The sequence below is a fragment of the Nicotiana attenuata genome, chromosome 7 (genome assembly GCF_001879085.1).
Source record: "Nicotiana attenuata strain UT chromosome 7, NIATTr2, whole genome shotgun sequence".
In the NCBI taxonomy this organism is placed as follows: domain Eukaryota; kingdom Viridiplantae; phylum Streptophyta; class Magnoliopsida; order Solanales; family Solanaceae; genus Nicotiana; species Nicotiana attenuata.
In genome coordinates, this window is record NC_031995.1 from 32,535,081 (window position 1) to 32,550,563 (window position 15,483).

Here is a 15,483-nt window from a genome sequence, read left to right on the forward strand (position 1 = left end):
CGGATATGTGTGCCTAATGTAGATGGGATACGTGAGTTAATGCTTGAGGAGGTCCACAGTTCGCGGTATTCCATTTATCCAGGTGCCACGAAGATGTATCAGGACATGAGGCAGCACTATTGGTGGAGGAGAATGAAGAAGGATATAGTGGGATTTGTAGCTCGGTGCCTTAACTGTCAGAAGGAAAAGTATGAGCACCAGAGATCGGGTGGATTGCTTTAGAGGCTAGAGATTCCAGAGTGGAAATGGGAGCGGATCACCATGGATTTTGTAGTTGGGCTCCCACAAACTTCGAGGAAATTTGATGATATTTGGGTGATTGTGGATCGGCTGACCAAGTCCGCGCACTTCATTCTAGTTGGAACTACTTATTCTTCAGAGCAGTTGGCTGAGATTTACATCTGCGAGATTGTTTGCCTTCACGGTGTGCCAGTGTCCATCATTTCAGATTATCCATCATTTCAGATCGAGGCACGCAATTTACATCACAGTTTTGGAGAGCCGTGCAGCGAGAGTTGGGCACCCAGGTTGAGCTGAGTACAACATTTCACCCTCAGACAAACGGACAGTCCGAGCGCACCATTAAGATATTGGAGGATATGCTACACACTTGTGTCATTGATTTCGGGGGTTCTTGGGATCCATTTCTGCCGCTCGTGGAGTTTGCCTACAACAACAACTACTAGTCGAGCATTTAAATGGCCCTGTATGAGGCTTTGTATGGGAGACGGTGTCGATCTCCGGTGGGTTGGTTTAAGCCGGGTGAGGCTAGGAAATTGGGTACTGACTTAGTTCAGGATGCATTGGACAAGGTTAAATTGAATCAGGATCGGCTTCACACAGCGTAGTCTAGGAAGTAGAGTTACGCCGATTGGAAGGTTCATGATGTCGCTTACATGGTTTGTATAACGACCCGGCCAGTCATTTTGAAAATTAATGTTCTTCGGCGGCGTAAGGTCTTGAGTAGCTTCACATTATGTGTTATGACTTGCGTGCGTGGTCGAGTTCAGTTACCGAATGATTCGAAATCAATTTGGAAAAAGGATTCAAGTTTTGGAAGCTTAAGCGGTAAGAGTTGATCGGAATTTGACTTTTGTGTAAATGACTCCGAAATGGGATTTTGATGATTTCAATAGCTTTGTATGGTGATTTTTGACTCAGGCGTGCATCCGGATTTGGATTTGGAGGTCCGTAGGGTAGTTTGAAGCATTTCATCGAAAATTGGAAAAAAAAGTTGAAGTTTTGGAAGAGGTTTGACCAAGAGTTGACTTTGGTGATACCGGGGTTAAAATGTGAATCCGAGGGTTGATACAGATCCATTATTTCATTTGGGACTTTCCTGCAAAATTTGACGTCGTTCCAGGTTGATTTGATAGGTTTCGGCGTGAGTTTTAGAAATCGGACGATTTGAAAGTTCATAAGTTCGATTCTTGGTATGATTCGTAGTTTCGACATTTTTTGATGTGATTGGAGACCTAGAGCGAGTCGATATTAGGTTATGGAACTTGTTGGTGTTTTTAGACGGGGTCCCGGGGACATTGGGTGTGTTTCAGATGGGCTACGGGCCAATTTCTTCCATCTTTGGACTGCTGTTCAGCTGGTGTTTGGTGTTCTTCATCGCGTTCGCGATGAAGTAATCGCATTCGCTAGTGTATTTGGAGGCAGGCAGCGTTTGCTCTTCGCGTTCACGAAGAGGGGCTCACGTTTGCAAGGTAGGAAGATCCTTTTCTTCGCGTTCGCATCCATAGGTACGCGTTCGTGTAGAGGTAAGACGGACTAGGGGCATCAGGCAAATTTCTCTTCGTGTTCGCTGTTGATACCCAATTTTTCCCTAAGTTTTGCACCCAAAATATTTCCAGAATAGCATATATAAGCACACCCAAGAGTTTCGGTACTTTTCCAAATTTTAATGATTGTTAAACCAATTTATTGCCTATTTTAATACAACAAAATCCAGTATTCATTTCCAAAATTATCATTTTTTGGTGAATAACTTATTTCATTCTCATATTTACACCAAAATATAATTAAGGTGATTTTTGGCACATTTTTACGAATTTATTTGGTATTTTTAAAGCTAAATTGCATATAATTGCAATCATAGCCTATTTTACGATTAATAGTATTTTATAGTTGTAAAATTAGTTCCAGTATTTTTGAATTAATATTTATGAATTATTAAGGGGTTCATTGCTTTTGATTTTATCCCAGAGTAATTTTCACTATTTTTATAAAATTAAGCAAAGGAAAATTGGCCATTTAAATACTAGCCCCATCTATTTAAATTTTAGCCTCAAATTAGGTCCAATCTCAGCTCCAAATTTCCAACCCAATTCCGTTTAAACCTAACCCGCGACCCTATTCCAAATAACCCAACCCAGACCCTTTTTTTTTATCCTGGCCGTTGATCTTTGAGATCAACGACCCTTATTCGTCCCTTCCTTTTTTAATCCACACGACTACCCTAATTCCCTCATTTCTCCTAACCCGCCGCCCTCGAATCCCCTCTCCTTTCTGATTCTCTCTAAGACCTAAACCTGACCCTAGCCGCCTCCCTCCGGTTACCACCCCAAATCAACTGAATCCATGGCTTCCAAAGCCATTGAAGGCCTGTACCTGCCTCCGATGGCTCCTGCATGCCTGTTGATTGAAGAATCGAGGCCAAACCTCGAGGGTCTTGACTCAGATCTTCACCTATTCGAAGATCCCGGCCATCTCCGGCTTTGCTCCGGTGTCTCTTGGTCTTTTGAGCCTGATTGTGATATTCTCTGGCTTAGATCGTGACTTTTCCAGGCTTTCTCGCTTCTAGGGTTCTTCTGAAACCCTAGCCTTTCGAGGTTCTCCTGATTCCTCTAGATCTGTTCTAGATCTATGTTTATTTTAAGGTTTTCAAACGATTTCTCAAAGTTTCTTTCAAAAGTTTGCTTTCAAACCTTTCATCTTCTCCGACTTAGGGTTTCTCTGATTTTACATGCTCTACTGTGATTCTTATGTGTTTTCTTCTGCTGTGTTTTCTTCTACCTTGATCTTATGACTTCCCCTACTGTATTTTGCACGATTTTTCTTTTATCATGTTTTCATGAAGTTTTCTGGGAAATACATGTTTAAGGTCTCAGTCCCTTTGAGTTTTCTGAACTTACTTCGTTAGTATTCTTTTGCCTAACTTGCTTGTTTTCGTCTCTAGACTCGATTAATGGTAAAAATTCTAGAATTTGGGGGTTTCATTCGAGTTTGAGGCCACTTGTTACGTACTTTGTGTGCTTCTCATCTCCAAACTTGCTTGGTTTCAAAACCCTAATCTCTGAGTTCCTGAAGTTGTTTCATCTTTGTTTCAACTTTGTTTCTCCATGTGGTTCTGACTTTTTGCTAAAATCTATAAGACCCTATTTACTTGACTCTTTAGCATGCTTCTGATTAGCCTATACGACTATCATGTTTCGCTAGCATTATTGTTTCTCTTTGTCATGATTTAACCTCACACGCCCAATGTTGTGCATTCTTTATATACACTGGTTGTCCCTCTAGAATTTTGGGACTGATTTCAGACTTCCTTGTGTAAGCATGATTTATTCTTTCCTTGTTTTATTTGAAAACTCTCTTTGACCTTTCGATTCCCTTATTTCTGACTTGGTTCATTATTGATTTTGAATCCCTGATTTCCTGATTTACTATGTACTAATTGATTTACTTTGTTTTTGCCTTATTTACTTAACCGTGTGTTTCAATTTTTCTTTCCTTAATTAAAACCCCTATGTATTTGCCCCTTATTTGTATGCTATGCACAATATGTTTACTTGATCTCCTTCCTTAAATAGTTTTTGCCCTTTACCATTCAAATTTGAACTCCTCGATTAAAGGATTTTCTGCTACTGATTGATTCTAATTGATACATGATTATTTTCTTACCTTTGTTCCCTGCCTGATTTCAAACTATAAATACCTACTCCTTTCTTAACACACACACACGACCAACACTCGAGTCTTTTTTCTGAACTCAGACTCACACTCATAAGTATACTCTTGCTATTTGTATTGTGGCCTGTTATAAGATTTCTGCTCTCTTTGCTTTCTGAAACTGGTATGTCCTAGTTTTAATTGTAGCCCCAACTCCAATGTGTTTACCTACCAGTTCTTATGTCCATGTTCACTTTAATGTCTGAAGTATTTAATGTTTGTGCAATGTGTTCTGCCCATTTCTTGTAATGAATCCCATTCCTATATCCCCTTATGTGTTTTGAGCTATGGTTCAAAAACATGGCAATATAGCTGAAGTTATTGTCCATGGATATGAACTGGACCCTTTGGGTCCTAAGCTCTTTCAATTTCCCATCCCCTTTCCCTTATTATGTGTGTTGAGTTAAAGCTTTGGCCTGACAGTATTCTAATTACTGCCCAGGCCGTGGCTTGACCTTCAATAGGTCCTTACTCTCCAATGCTTGGCCAACAAGTTTGGTCAGGGGTGTGCCAGCCTACCTCATGGTTAGGTGTGACCACCAGCCTGCTTTGGCACTCCCTACCCCTCCCTATTGCACTTGCACTCATTCTTAGAACTTAAGTTCTGCCCCTCTCTTGTAAGCCTTGCCTTGGGACCACTGAGCTCTCTCTGAACTTGGACACTTGAGGGTTGGCTCTTCACACTGCACTATAACTCATTCTGATTAGCATCTTGGGTGTAAGCACTGCCTGGGGTTCCTGAAACCCCTTGGATCTCTGAAACACCCTAGATAAGAGAAGGCCTTGGAAATCTGGATCTCGGAAGTGGCTCAATCTCATATTATTAGACACTAAGTCTGAATTAGGCTGCTCGGATGTAGCTGATAGCTTCTGATGTACTTTTAATTTCAGTCTTGTTCTACTGGTCTGTAATGATTTGTATAAACTCATGGGGATTCAATAAAAAAAAGGGGAGGGGGTTTATTTTTTATGCACTAAGGGTAGAAAATATGCCTATAGGGATTTATTTCTGATTTGTGCAACTTCACACGTAGAAAACATGTCTATAGGATTTAACATTTGATTTCTGCAACTAAGCATATAGACATCCTGCCTATAGGGTTTGCTTCTGAATTTTTGCACTTTCATATATAGAAATCATGTTCACAAGTTTATGCATCTGCATATAGAAATCATGCCTATAAGATTTCTACACTTTCATATATTGAAATCATGCTCATAGGAATTCTGCACTGTCATATGTAGAAACCATGCCTATAAGAATTCTGTATATCATACAGATATCTTGCTCGTAAGAATTCTGCATGAAGAGACCATGTCATTAAGATTCTGCATTTTCGCATCTATCGTTAGGCAAACAGTTATAGGTCAAATAATAGTCAATTGCATCCTAGATATCATGCTCGTAGGATTTCTGCACTCTTGCTAACGTCAGTAAAAGGTGCCTAAAATCAGTAAACGGCTAGAAAGCATGCCTATAGGAAATACTGATTCTGAACTATCACTCTCGTTTAAGCAATATCAACTGCAAAACCTGTATTATTCTGTTAAAACTGGCAACCTTTTTCTGTAATCAGTTTGCCTCTTTCCTGAAACCAGTAGATACCATGCCTATAGGTCTGTTTAACACATAGACAAAAGGCTTAACTAATCAACTGGATCAGTCTTAGACAACTGCATTCGAGTAAGCCTAATGTAGACTTCCTGTCCAAAAATATGTGCTGAACCAGTCCGCTTATTGCTTTAATTTAATTTAAGTCTAAACCAGTACGTGCAAGACATGCTAAACTCTATGGCTTTATCTGATTTTAGGAGGCTTATGTGAGCCCTACTTGCTTATTTGCTTCCCCCTTTACTTGCATTATGTGTTTTGATTGACGCCTTAGTATTTTTTCCTTTGAAAACTCTCCAAAAGGCCCCAAACCCCTCTCCCATTAGGACTACTTAGTCCAAATGCCTCCGAGTACTGATAGGATTGGGACGGGTACTAGCATGCAATAAGTAACGAGACATTCCGCACTTTAATACCTTAATGGGGTGAGAAGGGTAGATATGGATATGATGACCACGCGATAACACCACGTGTATAAACGGGGGTTACTAATCTTAAAGCATTACAGGCCACCAATAAGGCTTTAAAGTCTGGTGGCACGTCCAAGAAGAAAGATGTGAGTGTCGTAATGGTCGCACAGGGAGCCAAATCACCCCTAAAATACCACACCTACCCATCACCTCCACTTACATATCAACCTATCCCGAATTACCAAGCACCCGCACCCTCCTATCCAAATCCACCTCCCGTCTACCAATCATCTCCACCTCTCACATATAAACCCACCTCACCTAGATACTCTCAACCAGCACCTGTCTACCAAGCTTATAATTCTCAACCCTCTCATTACCAATCACCTCCCACCCGCCAAAATTTCCCCAGACCTAGGCCAAATTTCGACCGCAGACCTCCCAGACAATACACAGCCATCGCTGAACCAATTGATCAGCTGTACGAGAGACTTAAAACTGCTGGTTACGTCACCCCTATCCCAGCCATAACTCCAGAGAATCCTTCCCAGTGGGTCAACCCTAATAAGACCTGTGCGTACCATTCCGGAATGGAGGGACACACCCTCGACGAGTGCCGCTCATTGAAGGACAAGATTCAAACCCTGATCAACAATAAGGTCATCGTAACAAAGGAGCCTACTCCTAATGATCGCAACAACCCTCTGCCTGACCACAAAGGTGGGAACATTCACATGATCGAGATCGAAGATGATTGGGACCCCAAAGGGCCGATAGGTTTGATTGCTGAAGGTGGTGAACCAAAGAAACCAGCGGTTACACTTAGCCCAATTGTTGTGCAGAATCAGCCCTCCAGGGACGATGAAGTAAACATGTCTATACCTCTCAAATTTGAAGCGCCTCCTTCTGCAAAGGTGCCCGGGCCAATTGAGGTTGAATTTGGAGTTCCAAAAGCACCTGCACCCTTTGAAGTTGCTGTGTTACCCCCAACGGTACCTATTCCTGTGGCAATGTCAGACATAACACCATTACACTCAAATGCAATACCATGGGATTACACTGCCGAAGCTAGGAGGAAAGAAAAGACCAAGACAGGAGAAACAATTGCTGCACAAGGAATGACCAGAACAGGGAGGATTTATACCCCAGAAAACTTAGCTGAGTCCAGTAAGCAAGCCTCGGGACGGCCTATTGAAACTGGGCTCGACGATCTTTGGAGGAAAATACAAGCTAAGGAGTACTCGGTCGTTGAGTAATTAAACAAAACACCAGCATAGATCTCCATCCTAGCTCTTCTACAGAGCTCTGACGCTCACAAGAATGCCTTAATAAAGATACTGAGCGAAGCTTATGTGCCCAGCAACATAACTGGAGGCAAAATGGCAAATATGGTAGGACAAGTGCTGGAAAGCCATAAAATCACCTTCCACGAAGATGAGCTGCCACCGGAAGGACTGAGCCACAACAAGGCACTGCACATCACTGTGCAATGCGAGGATTATTTCATCACTAGAGTCCTAATCGATGGAGCATCCAGCCTCAACATCTGTCCGCTGATAACTCTCAGAACCTTGGGAAAAAGCCTGCACGAAAACAAAGATGGGGCTATCAATGTCAAGGCCTTCGATGGGTCCCAAAGGGCTACTATTGGAGAAATCAACCTATGCTTGCAAATGGGGCCAACATGGTTCGACGTCGACTTTCAAGTGATAGACGTCCCGACATCCTATAACTTGCTGTTAGGACAGCCCTGGATCCACGCCGCTGGAGCCATAGCATCGACCCTACATCAGGCAGTGAAATTCGAATGGAATCACCAGGAGGTGATTATTCATGGCGATGGTAGTAACCCCATATATAGTCGCCAAACCATCCCAATGATTGGAGGCAGAAGGAGAATAGGCGGAGAAACATACCACCACATTGAAAGGGTCAACGCTGTAGACAAGGATAAGTGGTGGGATAACAAGATTGAAAGTATCCTGAAGTGGTGTGGGTACGAGCCTGGAAAGGGACTCGGCAAAAACCTCCAGGGGATCACTAAGCCCATCAAACTAAAGAAGCATGGTACTACATTTGGCTTAGGGTACGATTATACTTGGGAAGAATTCCAGAACTGGTCGCCACCATGGCGCGGCCCCTACTATCCATTGGAGCTTCCGATACCTAGCCTGGAGCAGACCTTCCAACCGGTAGATACTATATATGGGTCAGAAGAAGATGAAGCATTGGCAGCCATGAAGAATCTGTTTCTGGAGGATGATGATATGGATTGCTGTGTTCTTTTCGAGGAGGAAGGGGAGGAAGGCCCTTCCATACAAGCGGTGAACCGAGGAGACCGCCTCAGCAATTGGTCAATTAGAACCGTCAGGGCCCGGAAAACTTCGGGGTAGCAAGGCTAAACAAAAGCACCATGCATCTCATTTTACTTTTACTAGCTGATTTTTTTTCTGCATTGTCTTCAATTTTGAAAAGAGCTCCGATGTTCCAATCAATCATGAATTTAATCAAAGCATTTCAGTTTATCATATATCTCGCTCTTATTATTTTCTCTATCATTTACTCTATTTTTACACAGCATTACTATTACTTACTTTGATGATGAACCAACGATTGTGACTTGCAACGAACAACGCAGCAAAAGGATATAGATTCAGAAGAGGATGATATACCAGAAGAGGTCGTCAGAGAGGTTGAGAATTTTGAGAATAGACCTAAGTCTAACCTGGAAGAAACTGAGGTCGTTAATTTGGGAGATACAGAAAATGTCAAAGAAACTCGCATCAGTGTTCACCTGTCACCATCAGAAAAGGAAGAATACACAGAATTTTTAAAGGAATATGAGGACATATTCGCCTGGTCGTATGATGATATGACTGGTCTCAGCACGTCCATTGTAGCTCACAAACTGCCAACAGATCCAGCCTATCCGCCGGTAAAACAGAAGCTCAGGAAATTCAAACCCGACATGAGTTTGAAAATCAAAGAAGAGGTTACTAAGAAAGTCAAAGCTAAGGTTCTCAGAGAGGTAGAGTATCCGACATGGTTAGCCAACATCGTGCCAGTACCAAAGAAAGATGGGAAAGTTAGAGTTTGTGTCGACTACCGGGATCTTAACCGGGCCAGTCCCAAAGATGACTTCCCCTTGCCGAACATACACATTCTTATCGACAACTGCGCCAAGCATGAGTTGCAGTCCTTTGTTGATTGTTTCGCCGGATATCATCAGATATGGATGGATGAGGAAGATGCAGAGAAAACGGCTTTCATCACGCCGTGGGGAATGTATTGTTACAAAATGATGCCATTTGGGTTGAAGAATGCTGGCGCCACCTATATGAGAGCCATGACTACTATCTTTCACGACATGATACACAAGGAGATTGAAGTATATGTGGACGATGTCATCATCAAATCCAAGAAAGCCACTGATCATATGGAAGACCTGAGAAAGTTCTTCAACAGATTGAGGAAGTACAATCTGAAACTGAATCCCGCCAAGTGTGCATTCGGGGTTCCTGCTGGAAAATTACTAGGTTTCATCGTGAGTCGTCGAGGAATAGAATTGGACCCGTCAAAGGTCAAAGACATTCAAGAATTGCCACCGCCAAAGAACAAGAAGGACGTAATGGGTTTCCTGGGGAGGCTCAACTATATCAGCCGGTTCATAGCTCAGTCCACAGTCATTTGTGAACCCATCTTTAAAATGTTGAAGAAAGACGCTGCTACTAAGTGGACTGACGATTGTCAGAAAGCCTTTGACAGAATCAAGGAATACCTGTCAACGCCGCCAGTCTTGGTTTCGCCCGAGCCAGGAAAGCCTCTATTGTTTTATCTTGCGGTTTTGGATGGAGCGCTTCGGTTGTGTTCTGGGACAACATGATGAAACGGGGAGAAAGGAGCAAGCCATCTACTATCTCAGTAAGAAGTTCACCCCGTACGAGGCCCGGTATTCTTTATTGGAGCGCACCTGTTGTGCTCTGACTTGGGTAGCTCAGAAATTGAGTCATTATTTCTGTGCCTACACTACTTATCTCATATCAAGGATGGACCCGCTGAAGTATATCTTCCAGAAGTCCATGCCCACTGGCAAGCTCGCCAAGTGGCAAATCCTTCTAAGTGAATTCGACATTGTTTACGTAACTAAGAAAGCGATCAAGGGCCAAGCCATAGCAGACCACCTTGCTGAGAATCCTGTCGGCGGAGAATACGAACCCCTGAAAACGTATTTTCCTGATGAAGAAGTGTCCTTTGTAGGAGAAGATATTGCAGAATCCTACGAGGGTTGGAGGTTGTTTTTCGACGGAGCTGCAAATTTCAAAGGAGTTGGCATAGGAGCAGTCCTAGTATCAGAAACCGGCCAGCACTACCCGGTATCCGCCAAGCTCAGATTCCCTTGCACCAACAACATGGCCGAATACGAAGCCTGCATCCTGGGGCTCAAGATGGCCATTGACATGAACATTCAGGAGCTGCTAGTGATCGGGGATTCAGACTTGCTCATACATCAGGTTCGAGAAGAATGGGCAACCAAGAACTCCAAGATACTCCCCACTTGCATCACATATAGGAGTTAAGGAAAAGATTCACAAAAACGGAATTTCAACATGTCCCCAGGGTCCAAAATGAGTTCGCTGACGCACTAGCTACTTTATCATCCATGATCCAGCATCCAGACACAAATTTCATTGATCCCATCCCAGTAAAGATCTATGATCAGCCAGCTTATTGTGCTCACGTTGAGGAAGAAGCGGACGGAAAACATGGTTCCACGACATCACGGAGTACTTGACAACAGGAGAATATCCAGAACTTGCCAACGCCACTCAGAAGCGCACACTTCGGAGATTATCCAACAACTTCTTTCACAATGGGGGAATCCTGTATAGGAGGACTCCCGATTTGGGTTTACTAAGGTGTGTCGAAGCAAAAGAAGCATCCAAACTATTGGACGAAGTGCACGCAGGGACCTGCGGGCCGCACATGAATGGATTTGTCCTAGCAAAGAAGATACTCCAAGCAGGATATTTTTGGATGACTATGGAAACAGACTGTATCCAGTATGTTCGCAAATGCCATCGCTGTCAGATAAAGGTGCCTCCAAACGAGCTTACTGCGACAAGCTCACCGTGGCCATTCGCCGCCTGGGGAATGGATGTTATTGGACCTATTGAGCCTGCCGCATCAAACGGGCACAAGTTTATCCTGGTGGCAATTGATTATTTTACCAAATGGGTTGAAGCAGCGTCATACAGGGCAGTAACTAAGAAAGTTGTGGCAGATTTCGTCCGTGACCGTATTGTTTGCCGATTCGGGATTCCAGAATCAATCATCACTGATAATGGTTCCAATCTCAATAGCGACTTGATGAAAGCCGTGTGCGAGTCATTCAAGATCAAACACAAGAATTCTACAGCCTACAGGTCTCAGATGAATGGAGCTGTAGAGGCAGCCAACAAGAATATCAAGAAGATATTAAGGAAGATGGTCGAAAGTCACAAACAATGGCATGAGAAATTATCATTCGCCCTACTGGGATACCGCACCACGGTCCGCACATCGACCGGAGCAACTCCCTACATGCTGGTTTATGGTACAGAGGTGGTCATCCCTGCCGAGGTAGAGATTCCCTCTTTGAGGATCATACAAGAAGCAGAGTTGGACGACGCAGAATGGGTAAAAGGTCGCTACGAGCAGTTAGCCCTTATAGATGGGAAAAGAATGAATGCAATTTGCCACGGTTAGTTGTATCAGAACAGAATGTCCAGAGCCTTCAACAAAAGAGTTAAGCTAAGGAAGTACACCGGGCAACTGGTGTTGAAGAAAATATTCCCACATCAAGATGAAGCCAAGGGGAAATTCTCTCCCAACTGGCAAGGTCCGTACATGGTTCACCGGGTTCTAACTGGAGGAGCCCTTATTCTTGCAGAAATGGACGGAGAAGTTTGGCCAAAGCCGATCAATTCAGATGTAGTGAAAAGATACTATGTGTAACCACTTATGATTTCTTATGATGATGTAATTTGAACTACGCCTGACCTGATTCCCGCTTAAGAGGGGATACGTAGGCAGCCCTATGGGTTCGGTCACAATTTAATAAAAATTCCATTTTTCCTCCCTGCTATTGGAACTGGGGCAGAATTTTGAGGAGGACCCTCAAAATTCCGAAGTTAGTTTTCAGCCATTCATCGCCAGGAATGTCACCTCAGTAAACTGGGGCAGAATTTTGAGGAGGACCCTCAAAATTCCGAAGTTGATTTTTTTTAGCCGTTCAGCGCAGCCGTCAGAAGCGCCAGCCCAGTAAGCTGGGGCAGAATTTTGAGGAGGACCCTCAAAATTCCGGAGCAAGAAAGGTTGCAATGTCTTGAACCACGTCGTAGTCGTTGGTTCATCTAAAGAAAACTATTTTCTACTTACATTATATTTACTAAATCATGCATAACTATTGTTCGAATTGCTGCTGTTTAGCAATGCTACCCCAATGATAAGCAACGCCGGAAGCCAGGGGAAAACGAACTAGCCTTTCCCCCTTACAAAACTCACGATTTTTCTTTGGATGCAGGCACCAGACTAACAAGAACGCAACCTCTTGTTCTTGTTAGGTATATTTATGCACGCATACTTTCTCAAGAACGCAACCTCTCAGAATCATCACTTGTTCGTAATTGCTATCCATACACAACCTCCCCAGCAGTCACGATATCAGCTATCAGCTAAGAAGTCTCACTACTACTCGTCCTTTTACATTCTCGCATTGCATAAGGCTACCTTTCTGCCTTTCGTGACTAAGCACTGTCTCCATCTGCATTATCTGCATTGCATAAGGCTACCTTTCTGCCTTTCGAGACTAAGCACTGTCTCCATCTGCATTATCTGCATTGCATAAGTCTACCTTTCTGCCTTTCGAGACTAAGCACTGTCTCTATCTATCTACACTGCATAAGGCTAGCTTTCTGCCTTTCGAGACTAAGCACTGTCTCCATCTGCATTATCCGCATTGCATAAGGCTACCTTTCTGCCTTTCGAGACTAAGCACTGTCTCCATCATGCATTTTTTTGCATTGCATAAGGCTACCTTTCTGCCATTCGAGACTAAGCATTGTCTCCATCTACATTATCTGCACTGCATAAGGCTACCTTTTTGCCTTTCGAGACTAAGCACTGTCTCCATCCTGCATTTTCTTGCATTGCATAAGGCTACCTTTCTGCCTTTCGAGACTAAGCGCTGTCTCCATCTGCATGGCTGAAATATCGCCACCTCTATTTGCATCGGCTAAAATACCGCCATCTTCATACAAATCTTGCATGGCTAAAACACCGCCAATTTTTGTTTAAATCCCTATCAGCTGAAACGTCGCCATTTATAATCACCCTTCTTTATCGGTTGAAGTATCGCCAACTTTATTTAATTCTCGGTATCGGCTGAAATAACGCCATTTACATTTCTACATCAACTAAAACGTCGCTGCTTTAGTTAAATTTTTTGTCGGTTGAGATATCACCATTTACATTTTGCTACATCGGCTGAAACATCGCCTGGTTATTTTTAACTTCTGTCGGCTGAATATCGCCATTTACATTTTTTACAAACATCGCTGTTTTATTTAAATTTCTGTCGGCAGAAATATCGCCATCTACATTTTTCTGCACCGGCTGAAATAGCGCCAAATCTTGCATTTCATGGGATGAAATACCGCCAAATCTTGCATTTCATGGGCTGAAACACCGCCAAACTGTCCGAGGGCGTCATTGTTCGGAGGCATCATCTTCATAGCCCGAGGACCCGCTTTATATCATGCACATCATTATTCAAAGGCATCATGGTTCGGAGGCATCATTATCATAGCCCGAGAACATCATTTCATAGCCTGCGAATCCTTTGATTTTGCGCTTCATGGCCCAGGACATCATGGTCCGAGGACGTCATCCTAACCGTCCAAAGACAGCATTCATGGTCCAATGGGAACTTGCAACACGTTTAAGTTTATGCACGATATACGCCCGTATTTCTCACTTGCAGGTACACCGGCCAGCAACGGCCGCCTCAGCAGGAGCGATCCCGCTCCGGTTCCCGCAGCCGATTAAACTTCAAATACTTCTTACCACCCTAAACATCGTGTCCGTCTCTTTCGAATCTCCATCGGCATGTTCCGTCAATGGTTCCTGAACTACATACGGCCTGATTTCTGTAAACCAGGGATATGTAGGCAGCTCAGAAACTAGAGCTCGGTCAAATTCTTGTCAAATCGCCGCTTCCGGTCAAAATTGGCCATCATATCTTTACCCGACAACTCTTTCATCCTTCCCGGGTAAAGAGGGGCAGCTGTTGATACCCAATTTTCCCTAAGTTTTACACCCAAAATATTTCCAGAATACCATATATGTGCATATATAAGCACACCCAAGAGTTTCGGTACTTTTCAAAATTTTTAATGATTTTTTAACCAATTTATTGCCTATTTTAATACAACAAAATCCAGTATTCATTTCCAAAATTATCATTTTTTGGTGAATAACTTATTTCATTCTCATATTTACACCAAACTATAATTAAGGTGATTTTTGGCACATTTTTACGAATTTATTTGGTATTTTTAAAGCTAAATTGCATATAATTGCAATCATAGCCTATTTTACGATTAATAGTATTTTATAATTGTAAAATTGGTTCCAGTATTTTTCAATTAATATTTATGAATTATTAAGGGGTTCGTTGCTTTTGATTTTATCCCAGAGTAATTTTCACTATTTTTATAAAATTAAACAAAGGAAAATTGGATATTTAAATACTATCCCCATCTATTTCAATTTTAGCCTCAAATTAGGTCCAATCTCAGCCCCAAATTCCCAACCCATTTCCGTTTAAACCTAACCCGCGACCTAGAACCTTTTTTTTTATCCTGGCCGTTGATATTTGAGATCACCGACCCCTATTCGTCCCTTCCTCTTTTAATCCACACGACTACCCTAATTCCCTCATTTCTCCTAACCCGCCGCCCTCGAATCCCCTCTCATCTCTGATTCTCTCTAAGACCTAAACCTAACCCTAGCCGCCTCCCTCCGGTTACCACCCCAAATCGCCTGAATCGTTGGCTTCCAAAGCCATTGAAGGCCTGTACCTGCCTCCAATGGCTCCTGCATGCCTGTTGATTGAAGAATCGAGGCCAGACCTCGAGGGTCTTCACTCAGATCTTAACCTATTCGAAGATCCCGGCCATCTCCGGCTTTGCTTCGGTGGCTCTTGGTCTTTTGAGCCTGATTGTGATATTCTCTGGCTTAGATCGTGACTTTTCCAGGCTTTCTCGCTTCTAGGGTTCTTCTGAAACCCTAGCCTTTCGAGGTTCTCCTGATTCCTCTAGATCTGTTCTAGATGTATGTTTATTTTAAGGTTTTCAAACGATTTCTCAAAGTTTCTTTCAAAAGTTTGCTTTCAAACCTTTCATCTTCTCCGACTTACGGTTTCTCTGATTTTACATGCTCTACTGTGATTCTTATATGTTTTCTTCT

The 15,483-nt window shown here is 42.9% G+C and overlaps 1 pseudogene; it reads left to right on the top strand.

Moving 5' to 3' along the window:
- On the top strand, positions 8,711 to 11,958 carry LOC109230640 (annotated as a pseudogene).